The following is a 17,745-nucleotide window of genomic DNA, read 5'->3' as shown; positions in this document are numbered from 1 at the left end:
CTTGCTCCATGCCAAAGGGCTCCTTCCCAGAGCCCTGCTACCTCTCATACCTCCCACTTGAGAGCAACACTCCTTCATCCCAAGCTCTACCTTTGCCTTAAGAGCAGCCATTTGGCCCTAGTAATCAGCACCATCTGAGGAGCCTCCCTCTAAACAAAGATAATTTCCCTGTGAGAAGAAAAAACCAAACACCACTGTGACAGCCACCATCAGTAGATGTCAGAACTGGCCCCCAAGTGTGCGAAGGTCCAAACCAATTTGATTTATGAAAACTAAGCAAACTTCCCAGTAGGTTTGGCATATCCACAGCATTGGAGAAAGGCCTTAATTATACTACCTCTGCTCATTAAAGAGATAAGATCTTAGCAAAGACAAGCTATGTTCTGCCTTCAGAAAAATATGTAAAGCCATCTGGCTCTATATATTACAGTAGTTGTCAATAGCCTAAGGCTATATGAAATGCCCAGCATTTTCATCTTCCAGGCTCTGGGGGTGGAAGAGGAGTGAGACGTCCAAGTGAGCACTCTGCGGCTGGCAGCATGGTGATGATGGGGATAATGGTGATGTATTGGAGCATTCCTGTTTCCACAGAGCCCCAGATACTGCACATGGACTAGATGAGATGCCAAAGCATAATAAAAAAAGCCAAAGAAAGAAACAGCATTGGAGTTTATCACAGAAATGCCTCCTGTTGGGTAAGCAAGGGAGTAAGATTCATATGACCCCTCTCCCAAGCCAGAAGGGACAAATTCTGCCCTAAAGCTACCCAAAGAGGTCACCACTAATGCTGATTGGAGAGCGTCAGTTAGTATTAATGAGAACTGACTATGTAAGCAAGGGTTCCAGTACCCTCTGGAAGCCTATTGTTGTTGTTCAAATGAGAGTCCCTTGGAGCAAATATTAATTTATACTGACTCTACACCACAGCACAAGCCCCGCAAGTCCCTCTTCTCACAATCAGGACCCAGAGAAAGAGCCAACTGTGTGAAACTTAAAAGACTTTCTGCACCAAAGGACTCTCAGTCCTTGGACCTCTCTTCTTCCCTCTCCATCCTTATTCCTTAGGGGATTTCATTCATCCAAAGGTCATAAATATCTTCTAAAATATATTTCTACATTTATTTCTCCATGACAGGCCTCTTCCTCAAACCCTATATTTCAAATCCAACTGCCAACCTGACATTTCAGACTTAACATGTCCCAAACCAAGCTTCTGATTAATCATGTATGTTGACCTGCAATGATACTCATTTTATTAATTCCAGTATTTTTTTTCTGTAGATTCTTCAAGATTTTCTACATACAAGATCACATTGCTTGTGAATAAAGATACTTCTATTTCTTTCCAATTTATGTCTTTAATTTCTTCTTGCTCCATTTCAGTGCATATGACTTCCAGCGCAATGTTGAATAGAAATGATGATTACAGACATCCTTGTCTTATTCCTGATCTTAAGGGAAAAATGTTCAGTCTTGAATGATTAAGTATGATGTTTGCTGTAGATTTTTCATAGATGCCTTTTATCAAATTGAGAGAGTTCCCTTCTATTCCTAGTTTTCTGAGAATTTTGATCATGAATGGGTGTTGAACTTTTGTCAAGTGCTTTTCCTGTATTTATTAAGATGATCATATGGTTTTTCTTTTTTGTTCTTTTAATCATAGTGAGTTATGATTATTAATTTTTTTTTTTTTGAGACAGAGTCTCGCTCTGTCACCCAGGTTGGAGTGCAGTGGCGCAATCTCGGCTCACTGCAAGCTCCGCCTCCCAGGTTCATGCCATTCTCCTGCCTCAGCCTCTCCAAGTAGCTGGGACTACAGGCGCCCGCCACCACGCCCGGCTAATTTTTTTTGTATTTTTAGTAGAGACGGGGTTTCGCCGTGGTCTCGATCTCCTGACCTCGTGATCCGCCCGCCTCGGCCTCCCAAAGTGCTGGGATTACAAGCGTGAGCCACCGCACCCGGCCTGATTATTAATTTTTAAATGGTAAACCAAGCTTCTATTTCTGAGGTAAATTTCAATTGGTCATAACTAGTATAATACTTTTTATATATTTCTGGGTTCAATTTCCTTATAATATGTTAAGGATTTTTTATGTTTGTCTATGTTCAGAGGGATATTGGTCTTTAGTTTCCTCTTGTATAATATTTTGTCAGATATTGTATCATTGGAAGGTTTTCTTCTTTTTTATTTGTTTTCAGCCAGTGACTATAATGTCCCTTGGTATGGGTTCTTTTAAATGAATCCTACTTGGGGTTTGCTGATCTTCTGAAGTTGATGTTTTCCAAAATATTTGGGAAATGTTGAGCCAATTATTTCTTAAAGTATTTTTCTGCCCCATTCTCTCTCTTATCTTTGAAACCCTCCAATTATCCATATGTTAGATTGCTTGCTATTTTCCCATAGGAGATGAGTCTCTGTTCAATTTTTAACTCTTTTCTCAATTCTTCAGATTGAAACATTTCCATTGTTCTCTCTTCCAACTCACTGGCCCTTTCTTCCACAGTCTCCAATCTCCGGTTAATCCAATTCAAGGAATTTTTCATTTTAGATATTCTGCTTTTCAATTTAAAATTTCCATTTGGTTTGTTTTTACAATTTCCATCTGTTTCCTCATTAAGTCCATCTTTTCCTTTAAGTTCTTGGACATATTTATAGCAAGGTTTTTAATTCCTTGTTTGCTAATTATAACATCTGGGTTGCCTTATGGTTTTTATTTTTTCTTGACTAGCAATCACATTTTACTGCTTCTTAGTATGTCTAGTAATTTTTGTTGTATTCTTCACACTGTTCCCACTGTTTGGGAATCTGAATAATGTTCTCATCCTTTAAAGGCTATTGCTGTTTGTTCTAGAAGATACTTGTCATTGGTGGGTCCTCTTGATATTGTTGAGTTTGATTTTATTCTTTGTTAGAACTGATCTAGTTTGGGTTTTGTTTCTTTCTCCTTAGTCTCAGGGTATGAACCTTACTCTAGAGCATGGTCCTTATTCCTAATACATGACCATTCCAAGATAATAACTGAATGTTTGAGATGCTTATTGAGTTCTCTCCATTCTGGCTTGATCATAATTCATCTTTGAGCTCTTTAAGACCTCTTATATTTATATTAAGCTTCCAGACCCTGAGAAGCCACTCTCCGCCTATACACAAACACTGCAGCCCTCAGCCAAGAATCCAAGGACTCCTATTTAAATTTCTGAACAATTCTTGTCCTCTACAATATCCTAACCCATAGCATGCCCAAACTCTGATTTCTGCCTCATCTGTCAATTTTGATTTGCTATATTTTATTTTTTTAAAAAAGCTGGTGATGGGTGTTTGTGGAATATAAAGCTTTCTGAACAACACGTAAGAGCTGTGAGACCGAAAGTTTTCATTGTCTGGCATCTCTCTAGCTGTACTATAGCCCTTTATGCACAAAAGTAACTTCTGATGATCTTAGAACAATTATAAAAACAAAGTTGGTAGTTAACAGCCCCAGCCGTGCCAAGTAACTGTTGCCTGAAGGAACATATTGAATGCACTTTTCATATCTGTTGGTATCTGGACATCATTTTTTGGGCCACATATTTTTCCTATTTTAGCTTCTTGGTTAATCAGACAGTGTGGCTATGAGACTAATACTACTTAAGTTCTTTGAAAATTCAATTTAAGATGTAGTATCTAATCCATTTAGTTAGAAGAAGAAGGCGAGAGCAAAAATTTGAAAGAAACGAAAGTCATTTATATTTAAGATTATAAATTAAATCTTATAAATTTATAATAAAGATTATAAATTAAATCTTATAAATTTAAGATTGTGTTTTGTCTTGCCGGGTTTTTCTGAGAGCATAATACCTTGTTATTGGCTTTCTTGACAAGATGCAGAAGAAAGGTTCATATAGTGCTTTTATAGAATTGAAACATGGTGTACCATGATTTATATAAAGACTGATGTATGCAGATTATGGTTTTCATTAAATCTGAGGCCAATTGATCGTAAGACATTATATTTGGTATCTAAATTAAACTATGACATGATACCTTATCAATAGCCATGTGAGACACATGAAATCAATCACACCATTATTGCTTTAAAATTTCTTTCATCCTATCCCTGGGGACTTTGTATTTCTCTTTCCTTTAGTAGCATGACTTAAGTGATACACAATCCACTGCACACAACTCAGAAACAAAATGAGCACAGTTTTATCTGCTTGTGGCTAACTTATTTGTTTAGGTCTTGTAAAGCCTTCTTACTCACTGTGTTCTGGACCTGAAGCATTGATATCACCTGGGTGTTGGCTACAAATGAAGAACTGCTGGCTCCCCTCCCCCAACCTACCAAATATGTTTAACAATATTCCCAGGTGATTTGATTTGTTGGCACATTAAAGTTTAAGCCATATTTTCACACAGTACTTGGTGTTCTGCAAGAAAATACAGAATTTTGGTTATTTCTCCAGTGACAAATATTAATATTTGTTTCACTAATATCAGTTTTACATCTACTCTTTGTTTTATTTCAATACCAAAGCATAGTATAATTTATTTTAAAACATTACAAATGTCAATTAAACTTAACATATGTAGAATCAAAATGCATACAGCTTCAAAACACAATTGCAGTGAATATGTCAATAGCTAAGACCAGGTCTTCACATGCATAGATGATGACAACTACGTCACAAGTGTTCCCTGGCTGACAGTAACTGCGCAATGCCCTTAATTTTATAGATGTTAAAATGTGGAAAAGAAGGAGGAAAGTATATCCTAAAATTGGTGAAATCGAGTAAGATGAAAATCATACTCATTCTGGATCTAGATTTGGGCTTTTCTGATGCCAGGAATCAAGGTACTTGAGCTACAACAACAACAACAACAAACATCCGGTACAGGCCTTGTCTATGTGGCCTGCCTAGTCAGTAGAGTCTCCAGTTAGTTTCCTGAAAAATGACAGGAGGCTGAGGATGCCACCTTAACGAAGAACAGGGGTAGAGCCCCCTAACCCACCTTGTAACCAGTCAAAGTCTCTGCTACTTGTGAAAGGGATTTTCTGTGCTTTGCTATCTATCAGAGTTTTCAGCACTCTTGCATTTCTCTCCTGATGAAAAAACACATTTGCCAAAGAAGACCTACTGGGTTAAATAAAATTGCTATACTCCTCATCTTGATCTGTAGCATGAAAACACTAAGGAGTTAGGGGCCATGAATAAATGAACCCCTCCACAATCTTTCATCCAGTTTTCCCTGATTGGCTTCAGACACTGAAGCTCTTGAAGTTGGTAACATCTTTCTCTTCTTTGTGTTCCTTCACACTTGCTTGAACTTTCCTTTCCAAGAAGTGGGAGGCATGGGGGTCGAGGGGAAGAAGAAGAGGAGAGAGAGAGAGAATTAATTAATTAGTTGATTTAATCTGGAAATCCTGGGAATTCTGCAGCAGCCACCTCTTTAAGCAGCTTTCCTCCTCTGGTTCAACTCCAGCAGGAAGGTATGGTTTCACTGCGTGGGTTGTTTCAGAACGAGCATGTGATAGAAATTTTACTCTGATAGACAGCAAAGCACAGAAAATCCCTTTCACAAGTAGCAGAGACTTTGACTGGTTACGAGGTGGGTTAGGGGGCTCTACCCCTGTTCTTCGTTAAGGTGGCATCCTCAGCCTCCTGTCATTTTTCAGGAAACTAATTGGAGACTCTACTGACTAGGCAGGCCACATAGACAAGGCCTGTACCGGATGTTTGTTGTTGTTGTTGTTGTTGTATCTCAAGTACCTTGATTCCTGGCATCAGAAAAGCCCAAATCTAGATCCAGAATGAGTATGATTTTCCTCTTATTTTACTTGTTGGTGATTTGTGTTGACCACATTGGTGATAAATTATAAACTCTGAAGGTCGGAGACAGGGTCAGTTTAACTCACTGTGCATATCAACTCCAAATCTAAATGGCTATTAAACAAATGCCATTTACTGCTGTGAGTTGTTCACAGCAGCAGCTGTGTTTGTTCACAGCAGCTGGCTTTTAAAGGTCATCTTTTATATTTCCACCCTACTCCTAACGGATACCCACTCTTCCTCTCTATCCCTCTGTACCAAGGCAGCATAGAAGTTGGGGAATTCCTCCTGAGTCCCGTGGGAAGCAGACCCCACTTCAGCAGAGATGCAGAACGTGGCCTGGCTTGGCTATCAACAGCCCACATGTTTTCTGGTGTGTGAATATAGTGTTACTCAACCTCGAGGTAATGGAAGTTGAAAATTGGCACCAGAGTCCAATATCTAAAGACTTTGGCTACTGTGCGGGCAGTTGCTACAGATGATGTTTCTAATACAAGAACTATGGGCTTATTCCATTCCACATGCTGAGCTATTGATCAGGCCTCAGGATGGTGCTGTTAAATCCCCTGCCTGTCACTGCAACGTGGGCAGATTCCTGCAGCCATGTGTGTGACAGAAGCCACCCAGAGCTTCATGGGGAAGGTGTTCTCTGCTCTTAGAAGTCAGACACACAAATTGGTCCCTTTCCATAGCAGGGACACCAGAGATAGCAAATCACAAACATTGTAGCAATTTACATATGACTGCCATGAGGCTTAAAATTTCACATCATCTTCTTTGACCCTCCAGTCAGAAGTGACTTTTCTACAACTGGAGACCTCCAAGCACATTCTCTGCCCCTCTCTCAAGGAACAAAATACTTGAGAGTCTTGGCTGACTTGTCTCTCACTCATTAAACAGTGAGCCACCGAGAGCTGAGACCATGGCTCACTCACTGTTTCCCCACAGTGTCCAGCACAAGGCCTGCACAAAGTAGATGCTTTATTGTGATTGTTGAATGAAATTAACTGGAAATGTAATGAACTAGATCTGGAGTAACCTATATGTGGGCAATCCAGGGGTCAGTACAAGATTATTATCCAAGACCAGTACATAATCATTACTCTTTTTTCATGAGAATCATTCACCTCTAATCTTAAACTCCCTTCTTCTTTAAATATCTGTAGAAATAGGAACCAGAAATGGGAATGGGGAGTTGGGGGACTACTTCTTAACAGGAAAGAATGACAGATTCTGGCTGGGTATAATTTTCTGACATTTGCTTCAGGATGGGCTTACTTTGGTCCTCAAAATGTATCAAATCTGACAGACCTCAGACAGAAGGAAGGATGACTGGGATGCACTGTACCAAGAGGTAGTGGGTTTCCTGTCACTTAGCGGTATCCCATTAAAGCAGTGGTATGCAGGATCTGGCTCATACTTTCTTGTGAGAGCTAGCTGTCTGTATCTCTTCCCAAGTCTGCCTTCATGGATGTTGTGTTGGTAAATTGAAACCAGCCATGGTGGGACTATTTATACCATGGAAACTGACAACCGCAAATCAAGACTGTTTTACTTTCTCCAGAGAGCCACTTGTTAAACATTTACCAGCATACCACTGATTCATTCAAGGCTAAATGACCAGTATTAAGAAAATCTGTAGATGAAATCCTGCACTAAAACATTGGCTGGTAAGATAACCTCTAAGGCTCCTCTAGTGCCAAGGTTTCAAAATATCTCTTATCCCAGCTGGAGACAGGGGTCCCATGCCTGGGATTGTTGCTGTTGTTGGTGTTATCACTACCAGCTTCCCAGGTCTGGCCACTCTACCTGTTTAATTATGGACTTAGCAGAGGTCTGAATCCAACACTACCATTACAACCAGACCCCAGCTCAATAAATGCAGTTTCAGCATCTGGCAAGCAATCCCTCTCAGAGCCCTGAGCTGGCAGATGTCTTGAGATGATTTCCTGATCTGTGGCATGAGAATGTTCCACCAGCCCCACTGCAGTCGTGGAATAGCCCTGGATTCCACATGCTGGTACACCCATAGAGGCCAGAGGGCAGGGTCACAATCACTAGAGTTTTCCTGCAGACAGAGGACACCTTCAGAGGCCAGCCCCAGGAATCCTGTTCCTATGTGGAACAGAGACATGGGGGGCCACTGGGAGGAAGGACGGGTATGTGGAGTCAGAGGAGACACAGACAGAGGCAATTAGCCATTGCAATAAAACATAAAACAAAGCTGCAGCAACAGCAGTACTCGCTGCCTGGGTGACACTTGTCTTCCTCCCATGAATAAGGAATTCATCTGGCTCCAGAGTTCTTGGTCTTTAGAGCCCCATCTGCCCTGGAGAAATGACTCTCCCCGAAGTGGCTATGGCTACTTGGTTTCTTCTTAACACGGTAGCACAGCGCAGGCCTGGCATGCAGCAGATCCTTAAAAAGTATTTGCCTAGTGAGCAAACAAATGAGGAAGCCACTGGAGCTCTGTCTTGGGACTCCCAGACTTCATCCTCTTTTGAGGGTCCAAACAAGCTCCTCTCCTCCAGAAGGCCTTTCTAAACACAGGTGTCAACTATGTCATCCACCCAGGACAACACTGAACCCCAAATCACTGCTTTCCCTTCTCAAAAATCTTCCAATGCAAGTCAGTCTTTTATGACCTTCTCTTTGGGTTTGTCTTGTTTCCCTAGGGAAATCATGAGCTCCTGGAAGGTAGGGCCCAAGCCTTCTCTTTCTCTAGTGTCCTTCCATGGTGTTGAGCTCAAATAAGCTGGACATATCTTAGGAGCCCCATGGCCCCATGATGATTGGTCATTGGCCAGGACTTCCACTCCCGGGGTCACAGCTGAGCTCTAGAAGGTATTTCGCCCTTCCCTCCTGAATGGCTTCTCCTTGGTGATTTTGGAAGAGATGCCTGTTATTTGCATTTGGCAGGGTACACTGGGTTGCAGGATGGACCCCATGCCAGCATTGTCTCCTTGGCCGTTAACAGAAGTGTCCACCACATCCCTCTTGAGGAGGCAGCATAGCCCACAGGCCAAGCACACACAGCACCCCTACACCACGTAGGCAAGGCTAGAATTGGCCCTGCCTTCTTACCTTGTTTTTGGAGAGCAAATAGGACCGGTGAGAAATAGAGCCATGGGCAAGGTACCCCCAGAGCACAGCAACAGAAATAGAAGAATGCACTTGGCCTTGCCCAATTCTAATTTAGTCTCTGAAAATAGCTCAAGCTCTGGGAGAAATCCATCTACCCTCCCTGATACTGAGAGAATTCAGAAGTTATGTGAGGAATATGTTAGCCATTTGCTAATATAAGATTTAAATTAAGTTAAAAAAATTTAAAGATCACAATGTTTATGCAGATTTTAAAATTGAGCAAACAAGATATTTACCACGTCACTGATGCAAGAAGAGGAAAGGAAAATCCGTCTCCCTCTCCATTAGATTAAAAATCTAAATCCAGAAGAATTAGTTTTCATTGCCAATTCTCAACTTGGTACCACTAGAGTGGACTTGTTTTGTTCAAATGAGACACTATTAGATCATCCTCACATCTACATGTCTACCTCAGTCTGCTTGGGCTGCCACAAGAAAGCGTGTGGCTTAAACAACAGAAATGTATTTTCTCATAGTTATGGAGCCTTGAAATCCAAAATCAAGAGACAGTATGGTTCTGGAGAGGGCTCTCTTCCTGGCTTGCAGGTGGCTGTCTTCTTGCTGTGCGCTCACATGGCCTTTCCTGGCATGTGCACTGGAGTCAGGGGAGAGGGAGCTCTTCCTCTTTTTATAAGGCCACCAACCCTATTGAATTAGGACCCCACCCTTACGACCTCAGTTACCTTAGTTACCTCCTGAAAGCCCTATCTCCAAATACAGTTACATTTGGGGTTAGAGCTCCAACATATGAGTGGGGCAGGGGGACACATTTCAGTCCCTAGCAATGTTTGTGATGAGTTTCACTATGCCTCAAGCACAGTTCTTCCAGCCCAGGCACCTTTCTCATGGGCATTGTGTCTGTGAATAAACCGTACAGCCCACTTTCTTTCAAGAAACCTATAAAAATAATATCCATCCACAGTCTGTCATCTTCCCCTTGTACAGATCGGCTGCCCTCCCCCACTTGAAATCACTATTAAACTGCAGAGATAATTGCCCGTCTTAGGGCTGCAGTCCTCCCACATAACCTGAAGCCATTGCCATTTGTCACAACAGATCATTTCTTGAACTCTGACGGCCAGCCTTGGAAGTAGGAAGAATGCTCATTTTCCTCACCCTGCCGGAGCTTCAGAAAAAACTCAGCTCAAAATAGACACTATTGAAGCAGGAGACACATGAGGAGGTACACAGCCTATCAATACCTCAACACTGGCCTCTCCTTGCCCTCCAATCCTATTGACTGCATGAGAGCCACTGCTGAAGGTTTTGTAATCCAAAACCATTAAGTATTCATGGGGCTGGCAACCACAAATAGAAAATGAATTGGATTGCTCCCTTTCAAATTAGTATAATGACATTATCTGGGAAATGATGATTTAAAAAATAGTTCAAAACATGGGTTTGAATGTTCTTCCTACTGTTCTGCCCAGGCTTCTCTCTATTTTTTACAATAGAGAAGAGCCCTCCTGGTGCTGTGGAGACATTCCCAAGAATGATAGAGGCCAGAATCAACCTCGACTTTGTACACCCATTCTGTTTTCTGGCCAGAAACTAGACTTCTCCTTCCTCTGTACTTCCTAATCAATCCCTGAGCATGCTAAAGTTTACCTCCTAGGTATTTCTTGACTTTGCCTCTCTTTGGCATTCCATCTAACCCTTCTAGAGTCCAGGCTACCACTCCTTCTCCCACCTGGGTAAACATATCTGCCTCCTAATGGGTTGCTGTACCTCCAGGTTTCCTTCTCTAATCCATCCTCCACACGGAAGCCTGAGTCAGCCTTCTAAGACAGCAAACGTCCTTGCCACTTTCCTGCATGGAACCTTTTAGTGGCTCCCCATGGCCCTCAAGACAAAGCCTACGCATTGTAGTACAGAAGACAAAACCTTCTATGACTCAGTCATCTTGCTAACTCATGATGTCGCCATGGATCGGGTCTCCAAAGGATGCTGCAAAAGACAATCAAGCCACACGCGTTGTAACACTGAAGTTAGCCTCACACACCTTTTTCATCCTCATCCTCAGGAGGCCAAGAACCACACAGGTAGAGGGGCTCTGAAGAAAAACAACATGGAGGCGCTTGTGGGCTGAAATTGTCTCAAAGACCTCCCCCTCCCCTGGGTTAGACTTCAAAAGCAGTCCTCTGCTTAACAGTGTTTTAGATAAAGAGCAAAAATATTCCACAAGAAGTTACACCCATTTAAATTTACACTAAAGATGGGATTGAGAAACTCTTTAAATCATGTGGCAGTCCTCCGTATAGGGATAAATTGCAAAGCAACCTCATAGAACAACATTTTAAATGAATCATCCTCAAAACAGATTCTCCTCTCTGGAGTAGCCCTGTTCCATTCATCTGAGACTACAGTTGTCATTTCACACAACACGAGAATGACTTTGACAGTTATGCTGATCCGGGGAGAGGAAAGGGGACAAGTTGAGCAGGACAGATTAGTTCTGGAAAATTAGGCATTTGCTGGGTCACCCTGGAACTTTCAGCTTTGAATTTGGCCTCCCAGAGCATTAAGTAGGCCTGAAACCTTTCTAAAATGAGAACTATTATAGTGCCAGTTGCACAGAGCAATTCTTGAGCTGCCAAACAGATGGGAGCCCTGTGGAGATAAAAGGCTGCCAATATCCCGAAGGCACAAGCCATGGCTCCACCTCCATATCTTGGACACAAAAGTTAGAGCATAACCTGGGCAGTCTAAGCCCACTTCCCAGGAAACACATCAGTCCGTTGAAGGAATCTCACCATGAGGAACGCAGAGCCAATCAATACTTTGAATGAAGAAGCCCCTCTTCCAGACTATTTCCTTTTCTCATTTTCCATTCTCTATTCTCCTAAACTAAACCATGTCCAAAATGCTACCTGGAGAACCCCACGCTCAGCACAGCTGACCTTTGATCATCATAAAGCTAGCCACAAAACTGTCTATTTCTCCAAAGGAAAAGTGCACATGCATCTAACTGGAGGCTTTCTGCTGGAAGTTCAGGGTTGATGCAGGAAGACAAGGACTCAAAGGTTTTGGCATGTTCCATGTCTTCTATCTGGTCCAACAGTGTAGAGATGATGCTGCCAGCTTCAGACAAGGCCCAGGTCCAAAAGCGTTATTGTTAAGTACCGGGGATGTACTCATTAGAATACTGCTAAGCCTAAGGCCGGGTGCAGTGGCTCATGCCTGTAATCCCAGCCCTTTGGGAGGCCAAGGCAGGCAGATCACTTAAGGTCAGAAGTTCAACACCAGCCTGGCCAACATGGTGAAACCCCATCTCTGCTAATAATACAAAAATTAGCCAGACTTGGAGGCAGGCACCTGTAATCCCAGCTACTCAGGAGACTGAGGCAGGAGAATCACTTGAACCTGGGAGGCAAAGGTTGTAGTGAGCCAAGATCACTCCACTGCACTCCAGCCTGGGAGACAGAGCATGACTGTCTCAAAAAAAAAAGGTGCCCAGCCTAACCATCTTCCCCTACTTTCACCTCTTATCCTTCCACCCTGAGCACCAGAAGAAAAAGGAATGTTTACTTTCTAAATTTCCATCCATTGGCTTTATCCTGAGGTCCTCATCCCTGGATGCTCAAGTCAAGGATCTGCCTATTTTTGCTGGAGTATTTGTTTCCTCATCCCCATGAGAATGAGCTTAGCTATGGCAGTTTTCTCCAATCTCCCCTCATGGGGCTGAGTGTTCTCCAAACTCCCCTCATGGGGCTGACTCTTCAAAGCTAAGGAAGAGATTTTTTGTAGAAAGAGCAGCAGAAGAAACCTTTCAAGGAGGCCTCCTGGGATTACAGCAGAGGCAGAAGGAAGCAAGCCAAGCCCATGTGTCTAAGGGAGTTTGCTGAGCCCAGGGATACCCTCCTGTCCAGACAGGCTCCACATCAGCAGAAAGGTGACTATGGCCTGCCTCCCCAGAACTCTCAGTGACCTCCCATATTCTAGCTGAGCCATTCATTCCTTGGCATATGCATGATCCCTTCCTAAGCTGCGGGTAAGAACAAATCCTCCTGGTGGAGGTGAAGAGGATCATCCACTGGGTTCCCAGCAGGTGCACGCAGATGGACTGATCAGATAATGAGTCTCTGGGGTCTTGTGGCAGGTACCTGTGAAAGTCACTGCTGGTGCCTTGCCCATTTCTCCTCCTCATTCTCATGTCATGCCTATGATTTCCAACTACTTTCGGCAAGCTCCTGACAGTTTCTGCCCTAGGGTTTTCTCTGGCCAGTGGGCCCACTCAGCCCATGTGCAGAGCAGGCCAGAAGTGCTGGAGAGTTAACATGCCCCACCACTGAGAGCAACCCTCCACCCATGATGGATGGGGAGTTGAAGGATCAATGCCCCAGCTCCCTCACTCCTTGGTTGTGATAACTCTGATCACATTTCACACAGTCTCCCAGAGCTCTTGAGCCTGATGCATTCTCAGGTGCCCACAGAGTCAGCCTGCTGGCTAACACACCTTTTATCAGCTTCTTTCCCTTCCATCTCTTACTTCCTCACTCCACATTCCACCTCCACCTCCCAGGGTCTCTTGGGATTACAGGCCAGGTCTATGTGGCTCCAAAGCCCAAGACTGTTTATAACACCAGGCTGACGACCACCCCCAACCCCTGTGTGCCCAACTGCCTCTCAGAGGCAGCCAGCAAAGCGGGGCACTGTGGGGTCCTGTGCTCAGAACCCACCCTGACCTGTGAGACCGCAACTTAGCCACAGTTGCTGCATTCCTGGCATTCCATGCCTGTTTTCTGCATTCAGATCCCAACCCAGGTGTTTGGCTGTACATCCAACATCCAGTAGGGTTTTTTTCCTCCTTTCTTTCTTTAAGCTGGGCTGCGAAAAAAGAAAAGGGCTATAACGGTGGAGATTCTGGCACTGGATGACTCTTCAGGGCCATTCCAGCCCTGAATTTCTGTGAAATGATCAACAGCAGCCCAAGGCAAAATTGGATCTATAATGAAATTTCTCCCCCTTAAAAAGTCACAGTTTAATGGCTGTTCTAATTGCTGGGGAACTTATGAAAAGGGACTGTAGCCTAATTCTGGAAATTAACCTAGCACCAGCTGCAGCTTCCTGGCCCCAGTGCTGTGGACATATATCCTTGTCTTCACACATATGCTCATCTGGACATGGGGTGGCCTCAGGGGCCTGAGGCATGCAAGATGAAATCCCACAAATCTCCATTATTAAATCCATGATATATTTCAAATCCCGCCCTCCATCTTGGTAATGACACCTCTGACATCCCTCCAAAATAGGAGGGAGGGAGGACAGGTGGGAATGAAAGAGGGAGAGAGGTTTCCCTTGTATTTGTCCTATATCTACCATCTCTGTTCTGCCATATTCCTGGGTGTGGTGAAGGCATTTCCATCCTCTAAGACAGGTCTCCTCAAGAAGAGACAGAGACTGCTGAAGACACTGCCATCCATTGACTGATGTAAATCTGCCCAACGTCACCTTCCTTTGGTCCCATATACTCGGGCTGCCTTACACTAATCCAGATCTACTGGGATGATCTCTCCAGAAGACCTCTGGTACCCAAACTTGATGTCACCCCTGTTCTGTTCTTCTCTCCTCCAACAACTTACCTTGTCCCCTCTCCATGAGCAGATATATAGAAAGCCCCCTAAATCCCAAGTAGAGTCCATCAGAGGATAACCCAGCCTTAGACAGGGACCTTCAAGATAGTCTGCGTTTGCCTAAAACCTCTGAGGGATTCTCCCCAGGCTCCTTGGGGTATAAATTGACCCCCTTCTGTAGTCGTAGCATAGATGGGCAATTGGGAAATTTGCAGTTATTTAGAGAAATTGGGAGTCTTAGACTCCACCTCTAATCCCAGAATGTCTTTTATGAGTAACATCCCTACAAGCACCTCCCCAGATCCTACTCATCCTTCAAAACCCAGCCAAATGTCACCTTCTATAGAAGAGAAACCAAATTCCCTGTGTCAAAGGAGGCTTCCCTTTCCAACTTCCCTGAGCCACCCGCCTCGGGTGGTGCCTCACATCACCCTCACTTGTGTGCATGTCTCAGCATTCTCAGTGTGCAGGGGGTTCATGGTGGGCAGGGCCTGTATCCCTCATCTCAGGCCCCAGTCCCCACCCCAACCGTGCACAGAGTCTTTTTGCTGAGAAGAGTTGCTCCACAAATGTTAAAGGAGGGAGGTCGGTAAAGGAATAACTTTCAGGTCCCACCATGACAGGAGTGACCATTGAATGCCCTCCTCTCCTAACATGAACACTAAAATATACTGTATATGCACAATGTAGTAATAATAGGACTGGGTGCCTATACCACCAGTGGCTCAGTGCAGCAAATGTTGACTCCTCAGCAAAATGGAGATGGGAGAGAAATAAAGGGGGAGAGATGATGAAGAGGGAAGGAGTGTCCTTGTACCAGTCAGGGTCCAGTCAAAGAACCATAAAGTACTTTAACGAAGGGTTTTAAGACAAGAAACAAGTTCCAGAGTATTGGAAGAGCAGAAAGACCACACGGGGAAAGAGGGGGCAACCCAGAGCTTAGCACTAGCAGGAATCCACCACTACTTCTAGGCTCAAAGGTCAAAGGAAAGAGGTGGCGTTACTAGAGCCCAGGAGGCAGAACCATAGTCATGACCTGGGCCCACAGATTGAGAGAGAGAGGCTGGCCATGGATAATAGAACCACAGTGGGGATGCAGCCATTGTCCCAGACACTGCCCCAAACAGACACGAGGAAAAATACCCTGGCTTCTTCCTTCCTCCCACCCTCCAGTCTCCCATTGGTGCCTCCTATTGGCCCAACATAGACAGAAACCAGAGGCAAGGGGGCCTGAGAAATGTTAGCTTGAGCAGTCAGCCACCTCATGGGGCAAAGAGAGCAGGGCCTGACACGGATCTGAGCAGCAGCAGTCCAAGGACCAATACTCTTCTTTCATTTCTCCTACAATAAGCACCTCCCTCCCTCTGCATGATCCTGGGCTCTCCTTTCTTCACAGATGGGCTCCTTTCTCCCCAGGCTCCTCCCACCTCCTATGCCAAGCCAGGCCATAAGTGGGGCTACTTCTATGGGTCTGTTGCAAGAAGGCAACCAGCAGGCCAAGGTGGGTGGCTGGCTGGACCCTGGATGGTCAGTCACTGATCAAGGAGCATCGGAAGGTCTGGCCTGGACAATCTGGGACGGACGGCAGTGCAGGCAAAAATCACCCAAACTTGGCAATAGGTCTAGGGGAGTTTGGAACTTCCAGCTCTCACACCCCACCCCCCACACTCCAATGGGCCCATAAAGCCAGCTCTCTCAGGATGATATAGTCGACCTGAACTCTCAGAACTTGTTAGGATGCATAGATTGGGGCATTACCCTCTAATTCACTCTGAAGAGAAGCACCGAAATGGTTTGGTCCACATTAAAGAGGAATTAGGAAGCCTGCTTTGCAGAAACACACATGTATGCAAGCACACACACACAGACACACACTTATGCACACACATACGTGCTGGAATTCTCTGGATATTTCCCCAAAGTTCTCCTTAAAATGGATTCTTCTTTTCCCCTGGATAAGCCAAGGGTTTGGCTTGAGGGCTCAGTGTTCTAACATTAAAAAGCCACTGTTCACCAGAAACACACGTTTAAACCTGGGAGCCAGTAATGCTGGGAACAACTGACTCTGACATTTAAGCAGAGGTCATGCACCCATGGATGTTTATGGGACAACATGGAAGAAATCCCATTTTGCAGAAAAACAGCTGGGTGTGGAAAAACATTGTTTATACTTGAGCATCTGCCTCAGGAATTTGTCACTTTAAATAAGCTCATTGCCACCCACCTTGTCCAAAAGTTCATCAAAGAATGGAAAAGGGGAGTGAGGGCAGGCAGGACTGGCCATGCAGACTCAGGCCCTTGGCGTCCCAGCCTCACCATGCTGAGTTGGCCTACCCTGACCCCTGTCCTACCCCACTGTCCTGAGGTTTATTTCATCAGGTTCAGCCTGGGTTTTAGGGCCTGCTGTTGACTTTTGGAGAGCACAGGGTGTGCCCAAACACAGGAGATGGGGCAGTGGTGGCCACTTAGCTCATCTAGAGGAAGTCATTCTTGGGGCCTGGAGATACCTACAGGAGAGATTTACTGAACTGGCTGCATTCCCAGAATGTGTCCACTCCTGCCCCTCACCAGGATGTGAAGGCTGACCCAGTGGGACTCTGAGGGTCTCCTTCCTGGTGGTTGTCATAGCCAGCACTATAGGAGAGAGTCTAGGGTGGTTTGTCTCCTGCATTCTTGCTTCTCCTATCAATGACCTTCTTCCCCCTGTTCTACCTGGAGATACCCCAGAAGGCCTTAAAAACACCCAAAAATCCCAGATACCATCAAGCCTGCCATCAGGAATCTTGGGAGCAGATGCATACCAATAGGGAGCTAAACCTTAAGCCCCAGAGCTAACTCCCGAGTGAGAGTGCAGAGGTGGGCAGTCCACGTTGGGCTCCGGCAGTCCTCCTCTTCTACCCAGAGGGCCACATCATGTCCCACAGAGTCTGTGGGAGTGCAGCCATCTAGGTGTGGATGAGAAGGACCCTGACCAAGAGCTCTAGAAACAAGTTCACCTCTCAGTGAGGAACTGTGACCTCCTCCAGTCCCAGGGAGGGACTGCCCATCTTGCTAGCCACATCTCTTCTGTCCCCACTCCTCCACTCCATGCTCCTCATCTGCTCTCAGGGCCCCTCCATCTTCACAGCACACAGTGGAGGCTCTCTGGTGTTGTGTGGCCTCTGTGCCTGCGCCCATGCCTTTCCTCCTCCTTCAGGACTCTTCCCCACCCAGAAA

The sequence above is a fragment of the Hylobates moloch genome, unplaced genomic scaffold, assembly GCF_009828535.3.
Source record: "Hylobates moloch isolate HMO894 unplaced genomic scaffold, HMol_V3 SCAFFOLD_6, whole genome shotgun sequence".
NCBI lineage: Eukaryota > Metazoa > Chordata > Mammalia > Primates > Hylobatidae > Hylobates > Hylobates moloch.
The sequence above is the reverse complement of the archived record's forward strand: the minus strand, read 5'-3'. Positions refer to the sequence as shown.